The following is a 24,026-nucleotide window of genomic DNA, read 5'->3' as shown; positions in this document are numbered from 1 at the left end:
GGTATCATATAACTTTCGTCACGCAGTGAATCTACTATAATATAGTGTAAAAAAATCTTTTCCTATATTCTTACTTGGCTCTATTATAAAATGGTTTAGGAGCTTATACACTTCTGCGTCATCTGTTGCTGAAAGCGCTTTAGTGTTCGTGGGCAAAACATTTCTAATAGTTTCTTGATACATTCTGCGACAGCAAAAGAGAATGTGATCAGCATCTTCTTTACCGTCGTATTCACGTGAAGAATATGTGATCACGATGGAGCGGTTGAGATGTTGCCGGAATCTCCCGTGATTGAAGTGAAGTCGTACCATTGTCAGGATAAAGTTGCTGCTGTATCTGTAGTTTTGTTACCAAGGACGTGGTGGGAGATTAGGCACCACTGCGGCACGGTACCTACCTTTAATTTTGTAAGACTGTTGGAGATTTTCATTGCATCGGAGCCTGATTATAGTCGTTATTGCATGAATAATATCGTCGGATGAAACTTCATTATTTTTCACGGCACCAGTGCATACAGCTTCCTCGTCCAGAGTAGCTCCTCTTTCATTTCACTTTATTCTGCTGTGAGTTCTCACCCGTAACACGACGGTCGTCTTATTTGCGCAGGAAAGCTCCTGCACTGGTTCTATAATACTGTGTACTACATAATTTTTGGTATTGTTGACGTCGCAGCATTTTAACAGCATCAACGCTGAACGTGAGTCTGATAAATTATATTGTTTCTTCTTGCACTTATTTTGCGTATTTAAGTCCCTCTAAAATTGCTGTGAGTTCTGCAGTGGGTATGAATGCAACTTTAGGGAGCTTGAATTCGCCTCCTCGTTTAGTCTTCCCATCTACGAATGCCCTTCCTGCCTTGTCTTTTTGTTTAGACCCATCTGTGTGGATTTGTCTTGATGATGGCCATGTTGCTAGGATATCAGCCAAAATTTCCTCGTTCAGTGAACCTTGACTGAATGGAATCTACGTCTTAAGATTCAGCTTCACTAAGGTGTTAGCAGAGGGCGTGCTGAAGCAGCTCGTATTTTGGAAAGTGGCGACGTATTCACGGAAGGACGAAGCACAAAAGTGAAATTCTGCTATGCGTTTCTTCTTAATCCAATGCCTGCCCGCATAGCACTTATGTAGCACTTGTAGCGCGGAGGATATTATGGTACCTTCACGTTTCTGAACTACACGATTACTGTGATATTGTGGGGAGGCGGGTGGAAAATGTTATTTTCTATTTTTCGTTGCCGTTCCCAACACAAGCTCTCTAACTACAATGTTGGCAACCAGAAAATGATTAGCAAAAACGTGATGCCTGTAATTAAAGTTCACTGTGCCCACTCTGATGGAGAAATAAAGTTATTGATCATTGTAGTTCATTACTCTGAGGATTTAGGATGTCTGGGATTCATAGAAAATGCAGTTACTATAACAATTTTCACTATATTCTGAAAACGATTAAGTGTAAAGTTTCAAATAAATATTTAATCAAGCAATGCTACTATCAGCTATTGTACTACCAGAGCTGTTCAGAGTCTGTTACGCAGATCCTATTGTCCCTAGATAACAAAACTGTTCAATAACCATTATCGATGTAAATGTTCAAAGTGAATGCTCGCCAAAATTTAATGTTAATACTCATCAAACGCCACGCTGGTAATGGTAGAAGGTCTGTCCTGCGGCGACCCGTGAAAATACGACATACGCAAACTGAGAATAAATTACTGAGGTCGTTCCGCAATTAACATTTTACCACAATGCGAACTCATTGTTACATGCATACTGAGTTACGTAATACGGCATCCAAGGATGTTCCTTGCAACTGCACAGACGCGACACGGCTTCCGACACGGAGTGCGCTCTGATACGAATATAGAAGATAACTGGGGCCTAACTCTTGCTCACAGCACTCTTTATTTATATAGCCACGGTGCGGACCGCCGAAGGCGCAGCCGACATTTGCCTTCCTAACTAGCCGCTTTGGCTAGTAAAGCACCACTTCAAGTTACTAAATAACTAATTGCTTCATTCGCTGAAGGCCAATGAAGCTCTCAATTTAATTGTGCTATCAGCACACAGGTAAGTATCTATAATAAAATTCTGATGTGGCTGGGTTAAATACTTTTGGCGAGAGAATTATTTTAGCTGCACTGCACGCAGTAGATGAGCTCTGATCTTGCCCTTTGGAGAGACGCTACGGCTATAGTTTTATAGCTACCTTTGGAAAACTTCTCACATCTTTGTTATTATAGCGTATCTCCATTCTACCTAAATCTAAACATCCTACCTTTATCTAATCACTTACTTAATCTATCTAGCTTCCTTACTCTTAGGACACAAAACAGAAAATCATGAATTTCAACCAAAATTTTGCTTTGTGAAACCCAGCATACTGTTTCCATTAAATTACAATGAAAAAGGAATCCGAATATAAATTTTGAAGTTTTTATCTTCTTCCTGTTCCACCGATGATTTTTACGTAAAACGTCCAAATGTCGAAAACTGTTCAAGTTGCTAAACTTAAAATTAACACATTATCATTTTAGCGTCATTCCTGACATGCTATTAACTTTTCAGATTATTTCATTTACTTTTAAGGTATTGCGCAACATTCGTGACGTCATAGCTAGTTACAGCGGACTAGGTTGGCGTACAATGGAAAGCATATGAATTCTGTATGGCGTGAGTAGGCAGCTTCTCTACAGTGTGATCATATTAGCTTATGATCGATGTAAGGCCCTAAGTACTTGACCAGTCTTTTAGGCGGGAATATAAAGGGTCATAATCATATGTTTCTTATTTCGTTAAGCCTATGTGTCGCACATGCGCGCACAGCTCGTTTCTGATGTACACTGAGCCAACAAAAGTCATGGGGAATCTCCAAATATCGTGTCGGAATTTCTTTTGCCAGGCGTAGTGCGGGAACATGACGTGGCATGAACTCAACTAGTCATTGGAGTCTCCTGCAGAAATACTGAGCCATTTGGCCTCTATAGCCGTCTAAAATTCCGAAAGTGTCGCCGGTGCAATATTTTGTGCTTGAACTGAGTCTACCTTTCGATTATGTTCCATAAATGCTGGATGGCATTCATGTCGGGCAATCTATGTGGTCAAATCATTCGCTAGAATTTTCCAGAATGTTCTTCAAAGCAGTCGTGAACAATTGTGGTCTTGTGGCATGGTGCATTGTCATCCATAAGAACTCCATCGTTGTTTGGGAACATGAAGCCAATGAACGGCTGCAACTGGCCTCCAACTAGCTGAAAATAACCGTATCCACTCAGTGATCGGTTCAGCGTCGGTCGTCTGACGCCATAGCTCATTAACGCCGAATTTCGCCGCACTCTCCTAATGGATGCATTCGTCGTACGTCCCACACTGATCTCTGCGATTATTTCACGCCATGTTGCTTGTCCTTTAGCACTGACAATGTTGAGCAAAGACTGCGGCCCTTGGTCATGAATTGAAGGCCAGCGGCCACTGCGTGGTCCGTGGTGGGAGGTAATGCCTGAAATCTGGTATTCACGGGACACTCTTGACACAGTGGATCTGTGAATATCGAATCCCCAAACGATTTCCGAATGGGAATGGCTCCAACTACCACTCCGTATCCAAACTCTGTTAATTCCCACAGTGTAGCCATAATCAAGTCGGAAAACTATTCACATGAATCACGTGAGTACAAAAGCAACCTCTTTTTAAATTTTCTTTTATTATTAATTCCGATGGGATCGTGCATGGATAAATGCTAGGGAGTGAGCCACACTTATTAAAATAATTAAATAATTTCTTAAATAAATAATGTTTGTAAATAAATTACTTTTGTTGAGCGCTCTTGACAATGACTTTCTGTGTAAGGTCCGTTCCGATTCTTTTACTCGACCGTGGATATATCTTCAAATAAAACTTATTTTATCTGACTTTGAAAACATTTACTCGCTGAAGAAATGGTTCGTACTGGACTATTTATGTGCATTTAATGAACACGGAACCTTTTGCCATGTCAAGATACCTTACAGATGAGAATTACTTCTAAGATAAAATGAAACAAATATTAAGTAATATCACTATAATCAATTATTACACATAAACAATAAATTTACAATGAGACACATCAAGCAAAATATAAATGATAATGGGGTGCGCCGTATAAATCTGCTGAAATCACAGAAAAGCGTCCGTCTTAGCTAGCTTCTCAAACGGAAAGGTACCGTCCCCTTCACAAAAATAACTGAGGCACTTAATTCCACATTTGCTTCTGTGTTTGTACCCTACAGTCGATACAACCGGTCACGGTACTTAATTTTTAATTGATACTTTATTTAGTACGTTTCAAAAATTTGGGAGAAAAAACCGCTCTCCTTCCTGCAGATCTGTCTTTAAATTGCTTCCTGAATTGCGAGACGAAAGGACGCACAGGCAGTTGAGCAATTCAACCTAAAGCATATTTTTATTGTATATTTACAATTCTTTTCGATTACAATGCAAGGTACACAATGAGTGCTATTGACAAGGGATTTCAGATTGATTCCGTATTTCTGTATTTCCGGAAGGCTTTTGATACTGTGCCACACGAGCGGCTTGTAGTGAAATTGAGTGCATATGGAATATCGTTTCAGTTATGTGACTGGATTTGTGATTTCATGTCAGAGAGGTCAGAGTTCGTAGTAATTGACGGAAAGTCACCGAATAAAGCAGAAGTGATTTCTGGCGTTCTCCAAGGTAGTGTTATAGGCCCTTTGCTGTTCCTTATCTATATAAACGATTTGGGAGACAATCTGAGCAGCTGTCTTCGGTTGTTTGCAGATGACGCTGTCGTTTATCGACTAATAAAGTCATCAGAAGATCAGAAAAAATTGCCAAACGTTTTAGAAAATATATCTGAATGGTGCGAAAATTGGCAGTTGACTCTAAATAACGATAAGTTTGAGGTCATCCACAGGAGTGCTAAAAGGAATCCGTTAAACTTCGGTTACACGATAAATCAGTCTAATCTAAAAGCCGTAAATTCAACTAAATACCTAGGTATTACAATAACAAACAACTTAAATTGGAAGGAACACATAGAAAATGTTGTGGGGAAGGCTAACCAAAGACTGCGTTTTATTGACAGGACACTTAGAAAATGTAACAGACTTACTAAGGAGACTGCCTACAGTACGCTTGTCCGTCCTCTCTTAGAATACTGCTGAAAGCTGTAGGATCCTTACCATATAGGATTGACAGAGTACATCGAAAAAGTTCAAAGAAGGGCCGCACGTTTTGTATTATCGCGAAATATGGGAGAGAGTGTCACTGAAATAATACAGGATTTGGACTGGACATCATTAAAACAAAAGCGTTTCTTGTTACGATGGAATCTCCTCATGGAATTCCAATCACCAACTTTCTCCTCAGAATGCGAAAATATTTTGTTGACACCGAACTACACAGGGAGAAACTATCACCACGGTAACATAAGGGAAATCAGAGCTCGTACGGAAAGATATATAGGTGTTCGTTCTTTCCGCGCACTGTACGAGATTGGAATAATAGAGAATTGTGAAGGTGGTTCGATGGAACCACTGCCTGGCACTTAAATGTGATTTGCAGAGTAGATGTACATGTAGAATTTGAATGTGGCAGATGCACCAGCCATATTTCAAGGGTTGTAGCGACTGCTACTCGCATGCGCAGTCATGTATTCTTAAGTGCGGTTAAGAGCCGTAACTTATAGTCCTTCTCGCAGCACGGAGTTGACAGATTAATATCAGTTCCATCTGTGTGTGTGCGGAAATCATCACTGTGGCAGAACAGTACATAGAGTATTCAGAAGAAAATATGCACTTACATCTATAACAGGTGAAACAGTCTTAATACTATAACCTTTGTTTATACAAATACAGTTAGTTTTGGTTGATTGTCTCATTGAACAAAGTTTATTACTTTTAGAATGTCGTTGGTTGCAGATTTACAGTCTTCGTGCGACGAGTAGTCCTTGAATATGCATATACACAATATATACAATAATAATGTATAGGTAAGCATTGATTGTAGTACTTTTTGTTACGAAAACGTTGCTGCTCGTCGACGTCATTGTTCACTGTTTGATATCAGATATGTATCTTTGTTCGTACGTTGCACTGCTTATTTACATTTATCTTCACTGTTTTCTTGGGTCATGCGTCACTTGGATGAAGACCATTCGATAACCATTCCACAATATCTTGTTATGTGAAGGTAAGGATATGAGACTTGGACGGCAATATTCTGTCATCGATTCACAATTAATCCAGGTGAGAGACCGTCGCATTCGAAGAACCTTTCATTCCCCGAAATCTCATTCAAAAGACCTCCTCAAGTAGAGTTGTCTTCAGTGCTTACGCACCGTTACCGTATGGCGTTCATAACTTGCATACTGTTCCATCACGATAGGCGATACACAAAAAATGTCATTGCACTTTCACATATACTATTACATCGCGAATACAGTCTATCTTGCGATGTATAAAGAAGGTTTTTTAACAGTTTTACACAATTTTTTCATCGCAATTACACTAATTGCAGTGTACAAAAAGGTTCCTTTACCCTCCTTTTTACATAAGTCTCGTGCTTTTATAAATATTTATTCATATTACAGATTCTGATTATTATTGCGTTGCATATAATCATATTACATTTTGCTTTACATTCATTTACAAATATCTGCAGATTTTATGGATTTCTCATCCAAACCTTCTATTAGCAAATGATGTCACCTAAAACTAGAAAGATTAGAGACGACATTTTGATAACAGCAGCAAACAAGCTCAAGCGCACGCATACTAAAACAGATATCTTACGAAACAAATATTAATTCAAAAGCACAGCGATTTCGCGTTTCGGATGTGTGCAGTTTGTGTATATAGCCTTTGCCTGATGTGATCATAGTTTATTCTACATGACGTGTACCTAATTTGCTTCAAGGTTGAAGTGTTTGATTGTCATCTCGTTTAGTGTACACGTCTATTAGTCATCGATGGACATTGATCGACGGTACAGTTTGTCAACTTCACTGCCTCATTGATACTTTTTGCATTGATTATGGGTAAATATCGTCATAATCTCTTCTTTCCACTTGCTGCTGGAGGCTGGTTCTGCTGAAATGGTTCAAATGGTTCAAATGGCTCTGAGCAATATGGGACTTAACTTCTGAGGTCATCAGTCCCCTAGAACTTAGAACTACTTAAACCTAACTAACCTAAGGACATCACACACATCCATGCCCGAGGCAGGATTCGAACCTGTGACCGTAGCGGTCGCGCGGTTCCAGACTGTAGCGCCTAGAACCGCTCGGCCATCCCGGCCGGCGGTTCTGCTGAAAATAAAATTTCTTACGTTTTCTACATTTCTTACTGAAGAGGTGTGCAGTTTCTATAACTCACTGGTATTCTGTTTGCTTACCAGTTACAGATAAACGTATGCTTATTACTTAGAATTAAATACTCTCAAATATCTGTGAACGTAAATTCCAATGACTTTGTTCTTATTCTGGTTTTGTAATAGGCATGCACGAGAATGCGGTATATTAACGATTACATATGGGCTTCGTATAGCAGACGACACTTCGCATTGCTCCGCTTCAGTGCAGAAGATTTTGGTGAGTACGCGATAATACCTGCATGCCAACGTTGAATTCTTGCCTTTTCTTTGTTGAATTAGAGTGAAATCGTTTTCTATCATTAGCATTCTGTGCCAGAGTCGTAAGAACTTCCCTAGTATTTTCATTATACGACACCGATACTTTGAAATTTCGATTACGAATTGCACCATTCATTAGATTCCTTGCGGTCATACATTAGTTCATTAGGAGTATACTTAGTATCGTATATACTAAGATTACTTTGCACATCTTCAAAAAGAGTTAAATAGCTTAGGCTACCCATTAGGATGTTGTGTAATATATATGTTCTCATAAACCTGTTCAGTTTCCTGAAAATCCATTCTGTGGGATTAGATTGAGGGCTAAGTCACGTAAAAGTCACAGATTTTATGGTGTAAAGCTTAACATGATTAGAAAATATGTCATAAAAGGCTAATGCCTATTTTACATAATCGTTACTTGTCAGATGGGGTCCACTTATGTCTGTACTAACGATTTCCACAGATTTATTGCGTAGTATGGAATGTACATCTGTCTTTGGTGATAAATCCTGTGGTTTATCTTTCTAACAACATATACAAGTTTTAGTTATGTTATGACTCTCTCTCCTCACATCGGGAAAAATAACAGTGTGTTGAGTTTTGCTAGGCACTTTTTTGTCCCATAATGTCCCCATACTAAGTGCGTGTGTCTAAGTTGTGTTCTGTGTCCTTGGGTATACATACACACCAGTTAGTGTCATTTGGATATCGACCATAGATTATCACATATTGAGATATCCTATAACGGTTAGACAGTGGATGATTATGTTGATTAATCAGCAAGGTCCTTATCTTGTTCCAGTGCAGATCTGACTTTTGTAAATCTGCAATGTTTTTACACAAATCAATGTAGTAAAGGTAATATTGTTTGCCCTGCATTCAAAGTATTCTATAGTCGTTATCATTTTCTAGATCAGTGTTACTGTCATTCAAACCTTGTCGAAGATAAGACAAAGTGTCAGCGATGATGTTGGCCTTTCCCTTTCTAAGATGTCGTGGTCTCCTGACCTTCATTGCTTACATATTCCGCGCTCACAATCATATTCTGCACATCAAGACGCTTCATTCGAACACAAACTCGATAAGATAAAGTCGATGTTGTATGAATTCATGTAAACGATATGCAAATAACAAGTAAGCGCACCATGGTTGAAATACTCGAGGCTGGCATACACACACACATTCCAGACACGACGGTCGCAGGAGCTATTAATTCGGGAGAGCAACCGCATGCCAGGAGGCTGGTCCCAACCTATCTATGTCGGCCGGTGGCCGCCCGTGGAGCAGACAGTGTTTGCCCGAGGGAAAGGAGGAACAACCCCGTGTTCGGCTTAAAAGCAAATTCCGCTACATTTTGTGGGAGCGGCCAGCCTATGCATTCTTTACACATAGCACGCAGTTTCAGAGATTTTCACAGGGAGACAGCAAACGCCAAACGCCGATGCTACAGATTTCCGGATTGTTCGCCTTAAACGAAACGTCATTCTCCCATTTTAGAAGAGCAATGCTGATTGGCAGACGATATTTCTGACGCCTTGAGCTGAAGGAGTAATGGAAGACGCCAAAAGATGTACCCCTTCATGGCTGGCGTGGAGAGGGGCCGTTCCTTTGTCGCTCTTGGAGCGAGAACACGTAACGAGAGCGTGCGCTCATACGTGTACTTAAAGAGCGAGGAACAAGTCTCTCCTCAGTACTTCACTGGGAGAGCACCTCTGTCGAGAGCGAATCGAAGTGCGACTCTATTCTGAGTTCTTGCGATTAAGCGTTGTTCACTGTGTTGGCAAGCACACTTATTGTGCGGTGTGAACGGACAGAGTTATAGTTAAACGCCTGCAAGCGAATTTTTCAGTGGCATCGCGGTGGACTGGTTATCTGACCAGTGTACCACGCCAATAGTTAGACTAGGGGCGAATACGAGTCCTTGACTTCATCAAGGTGTAGGGAGAGTTTGATTGGCGTAGGTCAATCCAGATGGAGCGAGAGTTATCTTATTTGTCAGCAGCGAGCGGCGCTGACAGCAGTCATCGCAGCTTACGGTATTGTGCGCTACAGCTCTTGCGAGACCCATATTTCCTCCACAACAGTACACTTCACTGCATTTCACACGAGTCAGCCTTGACCATACCTAGCAACATTCTAACGGATAATTATTCAAGTTGAGTATGTGCGGCTCTCAGTCATTCTGCCAAGTCAATAACAATCTTAAACTTTGTATAGAAATTACATTAACGAATCCTATCCTTGAGAGGTAACTTCACATTCCAAAAAGAACCAGGAAATAACGTGTTCAGTTCATAACTAAAAGCGCCATTGTGATTTCTCAGAATTTTTGCAAAATAAATAATAATTTTCGTTAGTTTCATGTTTTTCTTACACTAACTAGCACTACTCCAGTACCCAAGAATCCCACTAGTTACGTAAGAAATTTTGTGAATTTTTGTGTCATTTCCTTACAGCGGACGACTCCATAAGATATTTATTGCTGAAAGTTTTTCAGGCATTTCTCTTTAGAACGTTAGGAGCGTCTGTCTGACTTCTGTAGTAGTGTGGGGGTGGAAATTGCATCTTGCAGGAGCCACAGGGTAAAGGGTACATCTCATATCAAACCGCCGCACACACCTTAATATAAACAATCTCAAATGATTAATTCTGCAACGAAAAAGCCCAGCATGATAATCTGGGATGAACTAACTTTACAGGTTAATAAAAATGTCAGAGCTTCGTGTTCAGAATTAATTTTCGTGTGTTTGCTGTATACATAGTAATTAACCTTTTTAAAAGCCCAGGCAATTGCAAGAGTTTCTAATTCTGTTACTGAATATGTTCGTTCACATTTGCTTAATGTCCCGGCTTGCAAATCCAATGATCCTTACTTGTGCCTGTTCTCCAACCTTAACCACCTGAAATAGGCAAGATTCTAAGCCACTGCAAGACTCGTCACTTGTCATACAAGAATCTAGACTAAGATCTGGATGGTTTCAAATGTCTGAATTTACCAGTGCATGTTTTATATTTTAAAAATCTTGCTGGCATTGCTCTGTCCAGATGCATACATGATTTTCCTTAAGTAAACCTAGAAGGTGTTTACTGTCTAATAGTTGTGTCAGAAAACGTCAGAATAAAATAAGAAAAATAACACACTCCTATAAATGACTTCATTTGTTTTTTAGTACATGGACAAGGAAAATTTTTAATGTCATCAAACTTTTGCGGATCAGGGCGTATACCTTGTGCATTAATTATGTGCCCTAGATACTTTAGCTCATTACATGCAAATTTAGGTTTCGTAAGGTTTGCTGTTACACCAGCTTGTGCAAATTTGTACAGAATTTTTCAAGTATTTTGTGATGTTCTTTATCTCATTTATAGCTCGGGTATCTAACACCAGTCTAATGTTTCCGTCAGACCTCGTTACAACAAGTAACGAACTACTGTAAGGAGATGTAGAAGGTTGTACAGTCTTCCACTGCAACATCGGTTTGAGTTCACGTCACACTTTGAGATAAATGTACGTTATAAGGCCTATGAAAGAAAATCTGGTGAGGTTTGACTTCAATTTTGTCAATATACATCTTAATGATACCTGGTCATTTTGAAAAAATGTGTACATACTTAGACAGTAGTTCAAAAAGTTCATTATGTTCATCATAAATAAGAGCAGTTATTTCTTGTAACTTATGACTAATCAATGTTCTTAAATCATGACACTCTTCATCTAATGCAAGTGTCTGTGTGTTTGCACCTTTTTGTATTAACTGTTTTTCGTATCCCGAGCAATACTTGTCATGTTTCAGCATCCTGGTATCTAAATCAGTAGTAATTTCAGTGCCCCGAGTTTAATGAAACACGTTTCGAGAAGTCAATTATTCTGTTCTTCTCACATAACCTATCCAAACCTATTATACAATTAGCAACTAGATTTTGGACCACGAGGAATGGCCGTTGTACTGTATGTGATGTTATGATTACCATTCATGTTACAATGTGTCTGCTGATTTTGTTAAGTAAACAGGGTTGCGCAAGCAGACTTTTAGCCACACTGTAACTCTGTCATGCCGTAGTTCTGTTTCACAGCATCCTATGTTGATCTGGCGTCCGCACTGAGATCGCCATCAATATGGCCGCTGAAGAGGAGTCTTGGGCGACCAGGTTAGTTAAGGTGGGGCGCACCGGACCATGCAGGAAACTGAGCAGCCAAAGGTCCCTCTTTCGGTTAACAGAGAGATAGCGTCAGAGAGTGGGAGCTGTGTAGCAGCCTGTCCGATAGCGACAGACCTACTCCCAGCGTGTGTGTCTCTATGGGTACATTTTTACTAACGGTATGGCAGAGTCACAGGACATAATTGATTTACACTGCGGCTAAAGTCATGCTGTTAGTAAAAATGTACCTGTAGACGCGCGCGCGCACACACATACACATGGTAGGCGGCTGCGGATCGCTACATCACCAGAGTCACTGGACGTAATTCATTTACACTCCAGCTAAAGTGGTAACCACTCGCGACTCCTCAATGCCGTTAGTAAAAATGTACCTGTAGACACACACACACTCACACACACACACACACACACACGCGCACGCATGGTAGGCGGCTGCGGGCCGCTAGAGATGTTGATCTTGCTACACTACGTAACTGAATGGAACTGGTGTGCCAGGATTATGTCGGCTAACCTGCGTTCCCTGGATACCAGTCATTTAAACATTGTGATTGCTGTTTTGCCGCCCACACCGTTGATCTTCATATACCAAATCAACTGAATCCAGCACTGTCAACAAATATTCCACGCCGTTGTCAGGAATGTGCGGTAGTTTCTCTTTGGTATAGAATGGTAGTCTAGCTTTTAGTGCGCGGAGTATATTACATGTAGCGATGGATCCGTCCAGGAAATTGGTCATATTCAGGTATTTCTCAAAATACCTTCGTAAGTTACCATATTTGACATTGAATGGCTCTGGTTCAATGATCTGTTTTCTGAGACTCTCGTGAACAGTTTGAGGCCAAAATTTGGCCAAGAAAGCTTTTTCGAATTTATAATTTTCAGTGCGTTAGGGTCTATATCTGTCGGTTTCGTTGTATGCCCAGACAGCTGCGTCTCCCCCCGATGTACCCTATATACTAAATTCTTTTCTGGTCACTCCATGATCTGGGGAACGCGTTCCTGAACTCTTTAGATAAAAATCACAGGGTGTTCACAACGTTTTTCAGGAACAAACGGTTGAAGTAGACGCTGTGTGATTAGGCTTTCTTCCTTTTTAGCACTGTTATACCTGATTCCTTCACTGTAATTTTTGTGTTGCTCATCTGCTGAGTGCAAGGGAACAAATTGTCCTTTGATATCACGATTGCGATTTGGTGGTGTACATGCTGGTGTGTTTTGTAGACAAGCAGTGGTATGGTGTGTCATGGGATACGTGTCATACCCGTATCGATTTTCATTTCTATATTGAACATTTTGACTGTGAACGTTAGTACAGTCCGGTTGCACATAATCAGTAAATTGTTTTTGCTGTGTTGCGCTACTTTTTTCTGCATCAGCTATGATGTGCTCATTATTTTTAACAAATTCAGTCACGCTGTCATGCACAGCTGTCGGTAATTTTTCATCTATACATTGATCGAAATATTTGTTCTTCTCGTCAGTCCAATTCTGAAATTCTTCGTTTATGTTTGCGGGATGGTTGGCTGTTAATTGTTTGATCAGCGTGTGCGCTTTCTTTTCAATTTTTGTAACCCGCGTAGTTACTGATTCGTGTATTGACGGGCAAGACTTCACTTGAATCGCTGAAAATTTAGCTCGAAAATTTTTTTGTCAAGTTCAGTCACTTGTCCGCTCAGTCTTGCGTTATTTCGTCTATCCTTTCGCATAAATTGTTTTTTAGTACCGTCATATCTTTTTGTGAGTCTGCTATCACTACATCGATAAGTGCGTCAGTGTCTTTTATTTTTGGTCATGATTTTGTACATTTTTGGTCAGACGATTTTGCATTGATGTTATGCGCGCGTCACTGTCTTTTTATTTTCGGTCATTTGTTGGATTATAATATCAAACATATTAGCAATATTTGCCAACTGAAACTGCTGTGCCCACGCCACGCCTTTTGACATGACGTCACGGTCAAGAATTGGTTTTCATAATTGACTAGTGGTCGGGACGTTAGCAAAATTGCCGTCACTAGGCACTTCAACTATTGATTGCTCATTAAAGTCTGTGTCAACATAAGAGTTATTGTCAATATTCTGTTCATGGTGCCCATGTCTGATCCTGTTTGTTTTTGCTGTCTATCGTGCTCCATTTTCGCGAACTTTTTGCGTGTTATTACAATGCTATAAAGTAATGTATTGTGGAAGGAAAAAGTCTTTAAACTCCTGAGAAACTAAATTAGTGAAAATTAATTTCGTCAAATTCAGTAAAGTGACAACGATAGTTTTACTGAGCAGGGATAGCAGTTGATCGGAAAATACTTAGCTGTAGTTTTGGATTGTACAAGACATGTTGTTGTTGTTGTTGTTGTGGTCTTCAGTCCTGAGACTGGTTTGATGCAGCTGTCCATGCTACTCTATCCTGTGCAAGCTTTATCATCTCCCAGTACCTACTGCAACCTACATCCTTCTGAATCTGCTTAGTGTATTCATCTCTTGGTCTCCCTCTACGATTTTTACCCTCCACGCTGCCCTCCAATACTAAATTGGTGATCCCTTGATGCCTCAGAACATGTCCTACCAACCGATCCCTTCCTCTGGTCAAGTTGTGCCACAAACTTCTCTTCTCCCCAATCCTATTCAATACTTCCTCATTAGTTATGTGATCTACCCATCTAATCTTCAGCATTCTTCTGTAGCACCACATTTCGAAAGCTTCTATTCTCTTCTTGTCCAAACTATTTATCGTCCATGTTTCACTTCCATACATGGCTACACTCCATACGAATACTTTCAGAAATGACTTCCTGACACTTAAATCTATACTGGATGTTAACAAATTTCTCTTCTTCAGAAACGCTTTCCTTGCCATTGCCAGCCTACATTTTATATCCTCTCTACTTCGACCATCATCAGTTATTTTGCTCCCCAAATAGCAAAACTCCTTTACTACTTTAAGTGCCTCATTTCCTAATCTAATTCCCTCAGCATCACCCGACTTAATTAGACTACATTCCACTATCCTTGTTTTGCTTTTGTTGATGTTCATCTTATATCCTCCTTTCAAGACACTGTCCATTCCATTCAACTGCTCTTCCAAGTCCTTTGCTGTCTCTGACAGAATTACAATGTCATCGGCGAACCTCAAAGTTTTTATTTCTTCTCCATGAATTTTAATACCTACTCCGAATTTTTCTTTTGTTTCCTTTACTGCTTGCTCAATATATAGATTGAACAACATCGGGGAGAGGCTACAACCCTGTCTTACTCCCTTCCCAACCACTGCTTCCCTTTCATGTCCCTCGACTCTTATAACTGCCATCTGGTTTCTGTACAAATTGTAAATAGCCTTTCGCTCCCTGTATTTTACCCCTGCCACCTTTAGAATTTGAAAGAGAGTATTCCAGTCAACATTGTCAAAAGCTTTCTCTAAGTCTACAAATGCTAGAAACGTAGGTTTGCCTTTCCTTAATCTTTCTTCTAAGATAAGTCGTAAGGTCAGTATTGCCTCACGTGTTCCAGTGTTTCTACGGAATCCAAACTGATCTTCCCCGAGGTTGGCTTCTACTAGTTTTTCCATTCGTCTGTAAAGAATTCGTGTTAGTATTTTGCAGCTGTGACTTATTAAGCTGATAGTTCGGTAATTTTCACATCTGTCAACACCTGCTTTCTTTGGGATTGGAATTATTATATTCTTCTTGAAGTCTGTGGGTATTTCGCCTTTTTCATACATCTTGCTCACCAGATGGTAGAGTTTTGTCAGGACTGGCTCTCCCACGGCCGTCAGTAGTTCCAATGGAATATTGTCTACTCCGGGGGCCTTGTTTCGACTCAGGTCTTTCAGTGCTCTGTCAAACTCTTCACGCAGTATCATATCTCCCATTTCATCATCATCTACATCCTCTTCCATTTCCATAATATTGTCCTCAAGTACATCGCCCTTGTATAGACCCTCTATATACTCCTTCCACCTTTCTGCTTTCCCTTCTTTGCTTAGAACTGGGTTTCCATCTGAGGTCTTGATATTCATACAAGTCGTTCTCTTATCTCCAAAGGTCTCTTTAATTTTCCTGTAGGCGGTATCTATCTTACCCCTAGTGAGATAGGCCTCTACATCCTTACATTTGTCCTCTAGCCATCCCTGCTTAGCCATTTTGCACTTCCTGTCGATCTCATTTTTGAGACGTTTGTATTCCTTTTTGCCTGTTTCACTTACTGCATTTTTATATTTTCTCCTTTCATCAATTAAATTCAATATTTCTTCTGTTACCCAAGGATTTCTACTAGCCCTCGTCTTTTTACCTACTTGATCCTCTGCTGCCTTCACTACTTCATCCCTCAAAGCTACCCATTCTTCTTCTACTGTATTTATTTCCCCCATTCCTGTCAATTGCTCCCTTATGCTCTCCCTGAATCTCTGTACAACCTCTGGTTCTTTTAGTTTATCCAGGTCCCATCTCCTTAAATTCCCACCTTTTTGCAGTTTCTTCAGTTTTAATCTACAGGTCATAACCAATAGATTGTGGTCAGAGTCCATAATTCGACCATTTTTGTAAAATAGTGTAAGTAGTGGACTGTTCGGCAAAATAAATTGCAATTCTCTATTTTGAGCAAAAGTGATTGCTACAATTTCGGAAAATTTTCATGGAAGCTTGAAAGGTTGAAATGGCTCTGAGCACTATGGGACTTAACATCTGAGTTCATCAGTCCCCTAGAACTACTTAAACCTAACTAACCTAAGGACATCACACACATCCATGCCCGAGGCAGGATTCGAACCAGCGACCGTAGCAGCAGCGCGGTTCCGGACTGAAGCGCCTAGAACCGCTCGGCAGCGAGGAAGGAAACTACAATTATGGAATGCGCTTGAAGTAGCGTGCTAAATTATAAATGTAGTATCTTACCTTAGATCCTGTTTTTCCGTGCAGATTCCAGGTTTCATCGTAATTTACATTAAATTTCTCTCCAGATTGGTTGTTACAATATTTTTTCAGTGGTAATGGCTCCTAATGCATGTTCGCATCGTCCATGCAACAGTTTAACACAGTATAGTTTAAACTATAATTGCTCCAGACACGAAGTACCAGGTTTACATTTTCTTTTATTATTGATTCTGACGGGATCTAGCATGGACAAATGTTAGGGAGTGAGCCACACGTATTGAATTAATTAAGTTATTTCTTAAATAAATAATATGTGTAAATATCTAACTTTTCTTAGGCGCGCTTGACAATGGTTTGCTGTAGAGCCCGTTCTGATTCTTTTACTCGGCCATGGATATCTCTTCAAAAGAAAACTTCTTTTATCGGACTTTGAAAACATTTTAGTAATCGAAGAAATCGTTTGTATTGGACTATTTACGTGATTTTAATGAACACGGGACCTTTCGCCATGTCAAAATACAGTAGGCCTATAGCTGAGAATGACTTTCAATATACAATGAAACAAATATTTAGTAATATCACTATATTCAGTCACACATAAACAATAAATTTATTGTGAGACTTTCATTAAGCAAAATATATCTGATAATGGGGGTGTGCCGTACAAATTTGCCGTAATCACAGAAAAGCACCCGTCTTATCTTGCTTCTAAAACAAAAATGTGCCGTCCCATTCACAAAAATAACTGAGGGACGTAATTCCTCGTTTGTTTCTGCGGTTGTATCCTACAGTCAATACAACCGTTCACAGTACTTAATTTTTAATCGATGCTTTATTTATTTTTTTATTGCGTTTCAAATATTTTTTGCGTAAAAACCGCTCTTCCCGTAGATATGCCTTTAAATCCGCCATTGCCCTGCCGTTTTACACTTAGTGTACGCGATACTGCCGCCATCTGCAGATTTGCATGTTGCTATCCCACGACTTTTGTCACCTCAGTGCACAAAGTAGCGTCCACCATGTACATGACTGTATGTCAAAACGGATAAGTGGTTATGGGTAGCACTAAGAAGCGATATGAAGTGGGCCTAACACTTAAAACCAGTACCAGGAAAGAGGGATAGAAGACTTACAGTTGTTGGAAGGGCTCTGGGATAGTATAGCGCATCTGTGCAGGAAATCGCAAACAAGACCCTTTTGTGACCAATAGGAGAATAGTGTTCCAGTGTCTGGAGTGCTTAACGAGTACGCACGACAGCAGACATGGAACGATTTCAGAGGCGCGCTGCTACGATCGTTAACAGGTTTGTACGTCGCTTCTAGCGCAACAGAAACACTCGGGGAATGGGAATTCTTGAGAGAAAAACAACGTGGTTCTAGCGAAATTTTGTTGGGTACCTTATATTCTAAGAGGATTGCCACCAACGTACACTGACAGAAAAAATCGCAACAGCAATAAATAGTTAATGTAGACTACTGAAATTTCGGGATTACATTTGTCTTGATAGCATATTTAAGTGATTAACATTGCACTGCTAGAATGTTGAATGCAAACGTTCATGCATTGTGTTGTACGGATGCCGGTTGTCAGTTTGTGGGAGGAAGTTCCATGCCTTTTGCACCTGGTCCGTCAATACAGAGACGATTAATGCTGTTTGAGTATGACGCTGGAGTTGTAGTCCGATGTTGTCTCATATGTGTTCGACTGGAGACAGATGTCGTGATCGACTGGCCCAGGCAACATGTCGACACTCTGTAGAGCACGTTGGGTTAGAACAGCGGTATGTGGGTGAAATTATCCTTTTGTGAAACACCCCCTGGAATGCTGTTCACGAATGGCGGAGCAACAGGTCGAATCACCAGACTGACGTACAAATATGCGGTCAGGAATGCTCTTGCTGTCATGCGAAATCGCGCCCCAGACCCAAACTTCAAGTGGAGATCCAATGTGTCTAGCAAGCAGACACGTTGGCTGCAGGTCCTCAGCTGGCCTCCTCCTAACCACATACGGTCATCACTTTCGTCGAGGTAGAACCATCGAGGTAGAACCAGTTTTCATCAGGAAACACAACAGACCTCCGCCCTGCCCCCCCCCCCCCCAAAAAAAAAAAAGGTCTCGCTTGATACCACTGAAGTTGCAAGTGTCAGTGGCTTGGGGTCAGTGGAAAGCACGCTACAGGGCGTCTGGCTCGGATCTGTCATTGAAGAAACCGATTTGAAACAGTTAGTTGTGTCACTGTCGTGAAATCTGCTTCTCAAATTGCTGCTGCAGATGCAGTACGATGCGCCAGAACCATACGCTGATTGTGTTCCCTCTCGGTAGTGCCACGTGGCCGTCCGGAGCCATGTCTTCTTGCGAGCGTACCGTATAGTGACCAAGTGTGTAAGCAGTCGTGAACAGTGGCGACATTCCTACCAAGTCTTTCTGCAGTATCGCAGAAGGATCATCCAGTTTCTCGTAGCCCTGTTACACGACCTCGTACAAACTCAGTGAGGTGTTGATAATTGCGTCTTTGTCATCTTAAAGACATTCTTGACTAACATCAACTCACGAAGTCCAATCTCAAGAGTAACTAACGCTCACGATCGTTACAGTGCGTATTTAAAGAAAAACTGATTTGTAGTGGCGCTACTAGTGCCACTCTTATTCGAATGGCGCGCAATTTGAAGAATCATCTTTCAAATGTAGGAACACGCCTACCAAATTTCGTTTATGTCGCACAACTTCTTGATGTTGCGATTCTTTTTCCGTCAGTGTATATCTCACGAACGGATCGTAAGAAAAAGATAAGAGAGATTAGGGCGCGTACAAGCACATAGTCATTTTTCTCTTGCTCGGTACGCGAACGGAATAAGAACTAAAATCGATAATATTGTTACAGTCTACCCTCCGACATGCACTGTACAGTGGTTTGTGGAGTACTTTTATAGATGTAGACGTAGATATACCCTACTTTTTTTTTTTTTTACCTAGCGACTGAAGTGTAAACTAAGAGCTTTCTTGCCATGTTGTAAGTACAGACAAAATTTACAATCTGACATCTCGAGAGACACGCTGTCGCACAGCTTACGTTAAAAGCTCCTATACATTACAGAGATTGAATGTTTCACCGGTGCGCAGATGAAATGACGCTCCTCCGTAAGGGGCCCCTCTTGCAGGGAGACGCGGATAACACGAGACTTCCGGACGAACCTTATCGAAGGCGCCCGCTATTAAGCCTGCGAGCCGGCGCAGTCTAATCAGGCGAGGGCTTAACAAGTTAATTTCGCGTGCCGCGGGGAAGAGGGAGCCGCCCGCGAGCTGAGCTGCAGGCGGCGCACCCCATCTGGCCGAGCCTCTGCGGCTCATACCTCACTCACACGGCTGCGTCGGCGCGCCCTGCATCTGACTTATTCCAGCCGACCTGGATCTACCAATTTAACATGGACAATCTCCGGCACAAGTAGGATGAATGGTGAAAGTTTCCATTTCTCTGTGTTGCAGTCCCTAAGTACGTGAAAGGAGAGCACATCTGCTCGCATCCAGCGGCTCGTCCAGAATTCTCCCGTGAAGACGCATTCAGCACTCAAGGCACAAAGCGTACATAATTTTTTTTTTCTGGAAATGGTTCCTCCACAGCCATTGCGTTTATTTATTTACTTGCTGAATGCCTGTTATCTGGCTACTTATTTATTCCAATCTTCTATGAAGTGTGATTTCGAAAAAAATTCATTTAATTGCATTCATGACATTTCCAAAAGAACAGACAACATGGATTTATATAATGGATTCACCTCGATGGCCAGTGAATCCATCTCCTTCACTGCAGATGCACAGTTTCGTCCGATCTCCTACGGAATGTGAAAGTAGTAAGCGTGGAGGACATGAACAGGGAGTGCGGATAGTTGGCGCTGGGTATAAATGTCGGTCGGCCGGGAGGCATGCAGAGGTAGTTGAAGCAAGAGCGCTAAACGTTGTGTGCACGTGGTGCAGTGGTTAGCACCACCGTCTACTAAGCAAATCCCAGTCCAGCATACATTTTTGCTGCTCGCCGCTGATTCCGCATAAAGTCCCGATGCAGCTGACATCAGTAGCTCCTTCCCTTTCCTTTCCTTTCTCCTCCTCAATCTTCAATTTAAACAATATGTTTGTTTTAAGTTGAGACAACTAAATATCTCGGAACTGCCGCATCGTACGAAAATAATGTTCTATGTGAAAAGTTAATATCAGCAAAGCGGATATCTGTCTGTGCTACAACTGTCCACCTCCTAATCATCCCTTCTGTGTCGTGGGGTCAACTTCATGTTTTGAAATGGATACTTCCCCCCGCAGTTTTTATTGTATATTTTGATTTTTCGTCCAAAAATTTGTACTATTTACTCAGACCGTTGTTTTCTAATCGTGGTAGAAGGCGCTGTAATTGACAAATACACTCCTGGAAATGGAAAAAAGAACACATTGACACCGGTGTGTCAGACCCACCATACTTGCTCCGGACACTGCGAGAGGGCTGTACAAGCAATGATCACATGCACGGCACAGCGGACACACCAGGAACCGCGGTGTTGGCCGTCGAATGGCGCTAGCTGCGCAGCATTTGTGCACCGCCGCCGTCAGTGTCAGCCACTTTGCCGTGGCATACGGAGCTCCATCGCAGTCTTTAACACTGGTAGCATGCCGCGACAGCGTGGACGTGAACCGTATGTGCAGTTGAAGGACTTTGAGCGAGGGCGTATAGTGGGCATGCGGGAGGCCGGGTGGACGTACCGCCGAATTGCTCAACACGTGGGGCGTGAGGTCTCCACAGTACATCGATGTTGTCGCCAGTGGTCGGCGGAAGGTGCACGTGCCCGTCGACCTGGGACCGGACCGCAGCGACGCACGGATGCACGCCAAGACCGTAGGATCCTACGCAGTGCCGTAGGGGACCGCACCGCCACTTCCCAGCAAATTAGGGACACTGTTGCTCCTGGGGTATCGGCGAGGACCATTCGCAACCGTCTCCACGAAGCTGGGCTACGGTCCCGCACACCGTTAGGCCGTCTTCCGCTCACGCGCCAACATCGTGCAGCCCGCCTCCAGTGGTGTGGCGACAGGCGTGAATGGAGGGACGAATGGAGACGTGTCGTCTTCAGCGATGAGAGTCGCTTCTGCCTTGGTGCCAATGATGGTCGTATGCGTGTTTGGCGCCGTGCAGGTGAGCGCCACAATCAGGACTGCATACGACCGAGGCACACAGGGCCAACACCCGGCATCATGGTGTGGGGAGCGATCTCCTACACTGGCCGTACACCACTGGTGATCGTCGAGGGGACACTGAATAGTGCACGGTACATCCAAACCGTCATCGAACCCATCGTTCTACCATGCCTAGACCGGCAAGGGAACTTGCTGTTCCAACAGGACAATGCACGTCCGCATGTATCCCGTGCCACCCAACGTGCTCTAGAAGGTGTAAGTCAACTACCCTGGCCAGCAAGATCTCCGGATCTGTCCCCCATTGAGCATGTTTGGGACTGGATGAAGCGTCGTCTCACGCGGTCTGCACGTCCAGCACGAACGCTGGTCCAACTGAGGCGCCAGGTGGAAATGGCATGGCAAGCCGTTCCACAGGACTACATCCAGCATCTCTACGATCGTCTCCATGGGAGAATAGCAGCCTGCATTGCTGCGAAAGGTGGATATACACTGTACTAGTGCCGACATTGTGCATGCTCTGTTGCCTGTGTCTATGTGCCTGTGGTTCTGTCAGTGTGATCATGTGATGTATCTGACCCCAGGAATGTGTCAATAAAGTTTCCCCTTCCTGGGACAATGAATTCACGGTGTTCTTATTTCAATTTCCAGGAGTGTATTAAGTGTGCCTGTTTTTGCTATTAAGGAACGACACATTTGATTCTACGTTTCATTTACGATGTAACTGTACGGCTTTGTGTTCTGTCGGTTGATATTGATACTCAGACGTTACATGAATGTTGCAAATGTTACTACAATACAAATAATATGGCTAGGCACTGATATTTCTGGCAGATCACCTACTTGCAGGGTAACGTAGTTTTCTTTTTCCCTACGGGATTGATTGTGGTGAGTCAAGCCATAGGAATGCTTGACTTCGGTGGCCGCCCTCAAATCCCGTCTCAGAGTGACTGATTTCGGTGTGTGTTTCCATCAAACCGCCGCAACTCTCTGGCTGGCCGCTACGCGGCTACTGGTGGAATAAAGGCAAAATGTCTATGAAGTGAAAGTAACAGGCACGCCTACCACCGATACTCACCGAAGTCAAGCACCCCAATCTTGAGATGTATGGCGACTCACCGAATTCAAGCATACCAATCGTGAGAGGCAAGCGATCTCACCGAAATCAAACTTGCCGATGCGAACAAAAAACTATTACATTCATGCCGTTGCTCCTGTAGTTTCTAGCCGTAGTGTACTGAAAAAGCAAACTCGCAGCACTAGAGTAAATATCGAACATAAACGCAAAGATTTATTTTTACATCGTAAATGGAATGTAGAATCGAATGCTTCCGTTCTTCATAAATAATTACTATTAAAAACAGTCTTGATCACGATTTATTTAACAAGGTGACCGGTTTCGACCACTACTGTGGTCATCTTCAGACCATTGAGTAGGAACCTCTTTCTGTTGGAGAATCACTACTATCTTAATTACTATTAAAAACAGTCTTGATCACGATTTATTTAACAAGGTGACCGGTTTCGACCACTACTATGGTCATCTTCAGACCATTGAGTAGGAACCTCTTTCTGTTGGAGAATCACTATTAAAAACAGTCTTGATCACGATTTATTTAACAAGGTGACCGGTTTCGACCACTACTGTGGTCATCTTCAGACCATTGAGTAGGAACCTCTTTCCGTTGGAGAATCTTCCGTTCTTCATTGCAAGGACAGATACACTTGTTATTTGTCGAATACAGCGACCATCTATCACGAATGGAAAAAATTATTTGAGTACACTGTACGAATCTTTTGGCGTAGAATCCGAATAAGCAATGAAAATGGAGGAAGCGTCCCAATTGAAAATACGAAGTTGACCCCGCCCAGGCAGGACGAGTGGTTAGGAAATGACCAGTTGTAACACAGACAGATGTCACCTTTACTAAGATTAACTTTTCACCTACAACAGTTCTGTTTTCGTGCGATGCATCGTTTACAAGTTATTTAGTTAACTGACTGTAAACTTTGCTACATAGATCTGTCTAATAATACTCTCGCCATGCTGACTCTGAAGCGAAGCGCTGTTGTCGTCTTCAGCGATGATTGCAGAGTGGGTTGAGTGGCACTCCGCTCTGAAATAAGAAATGTTCAACAGCGATGGGGTGTGGAAATTCTTGAAGGCATGTCTA

This window comes from Schistocerca piceifrons, chromosome 3 (genome assembly GCF_021461385.2).
Source record: "Schistocerca piceifrons isolate TAMUIC-IGC-003096 chromosome 3, iqSchPice1.1, whole genome shotgun sequence".
NCBI lineage: Eukaryota > Metazoa > Arthropoda > Insecta > Orthoptera > Acrididae > Schistocerca > Schistocerca piceifrons.
The sequence above is the reverse complement of the archived record's forward strand: the minus strand, read 5'-3'. Positions refer to the sequence as shown.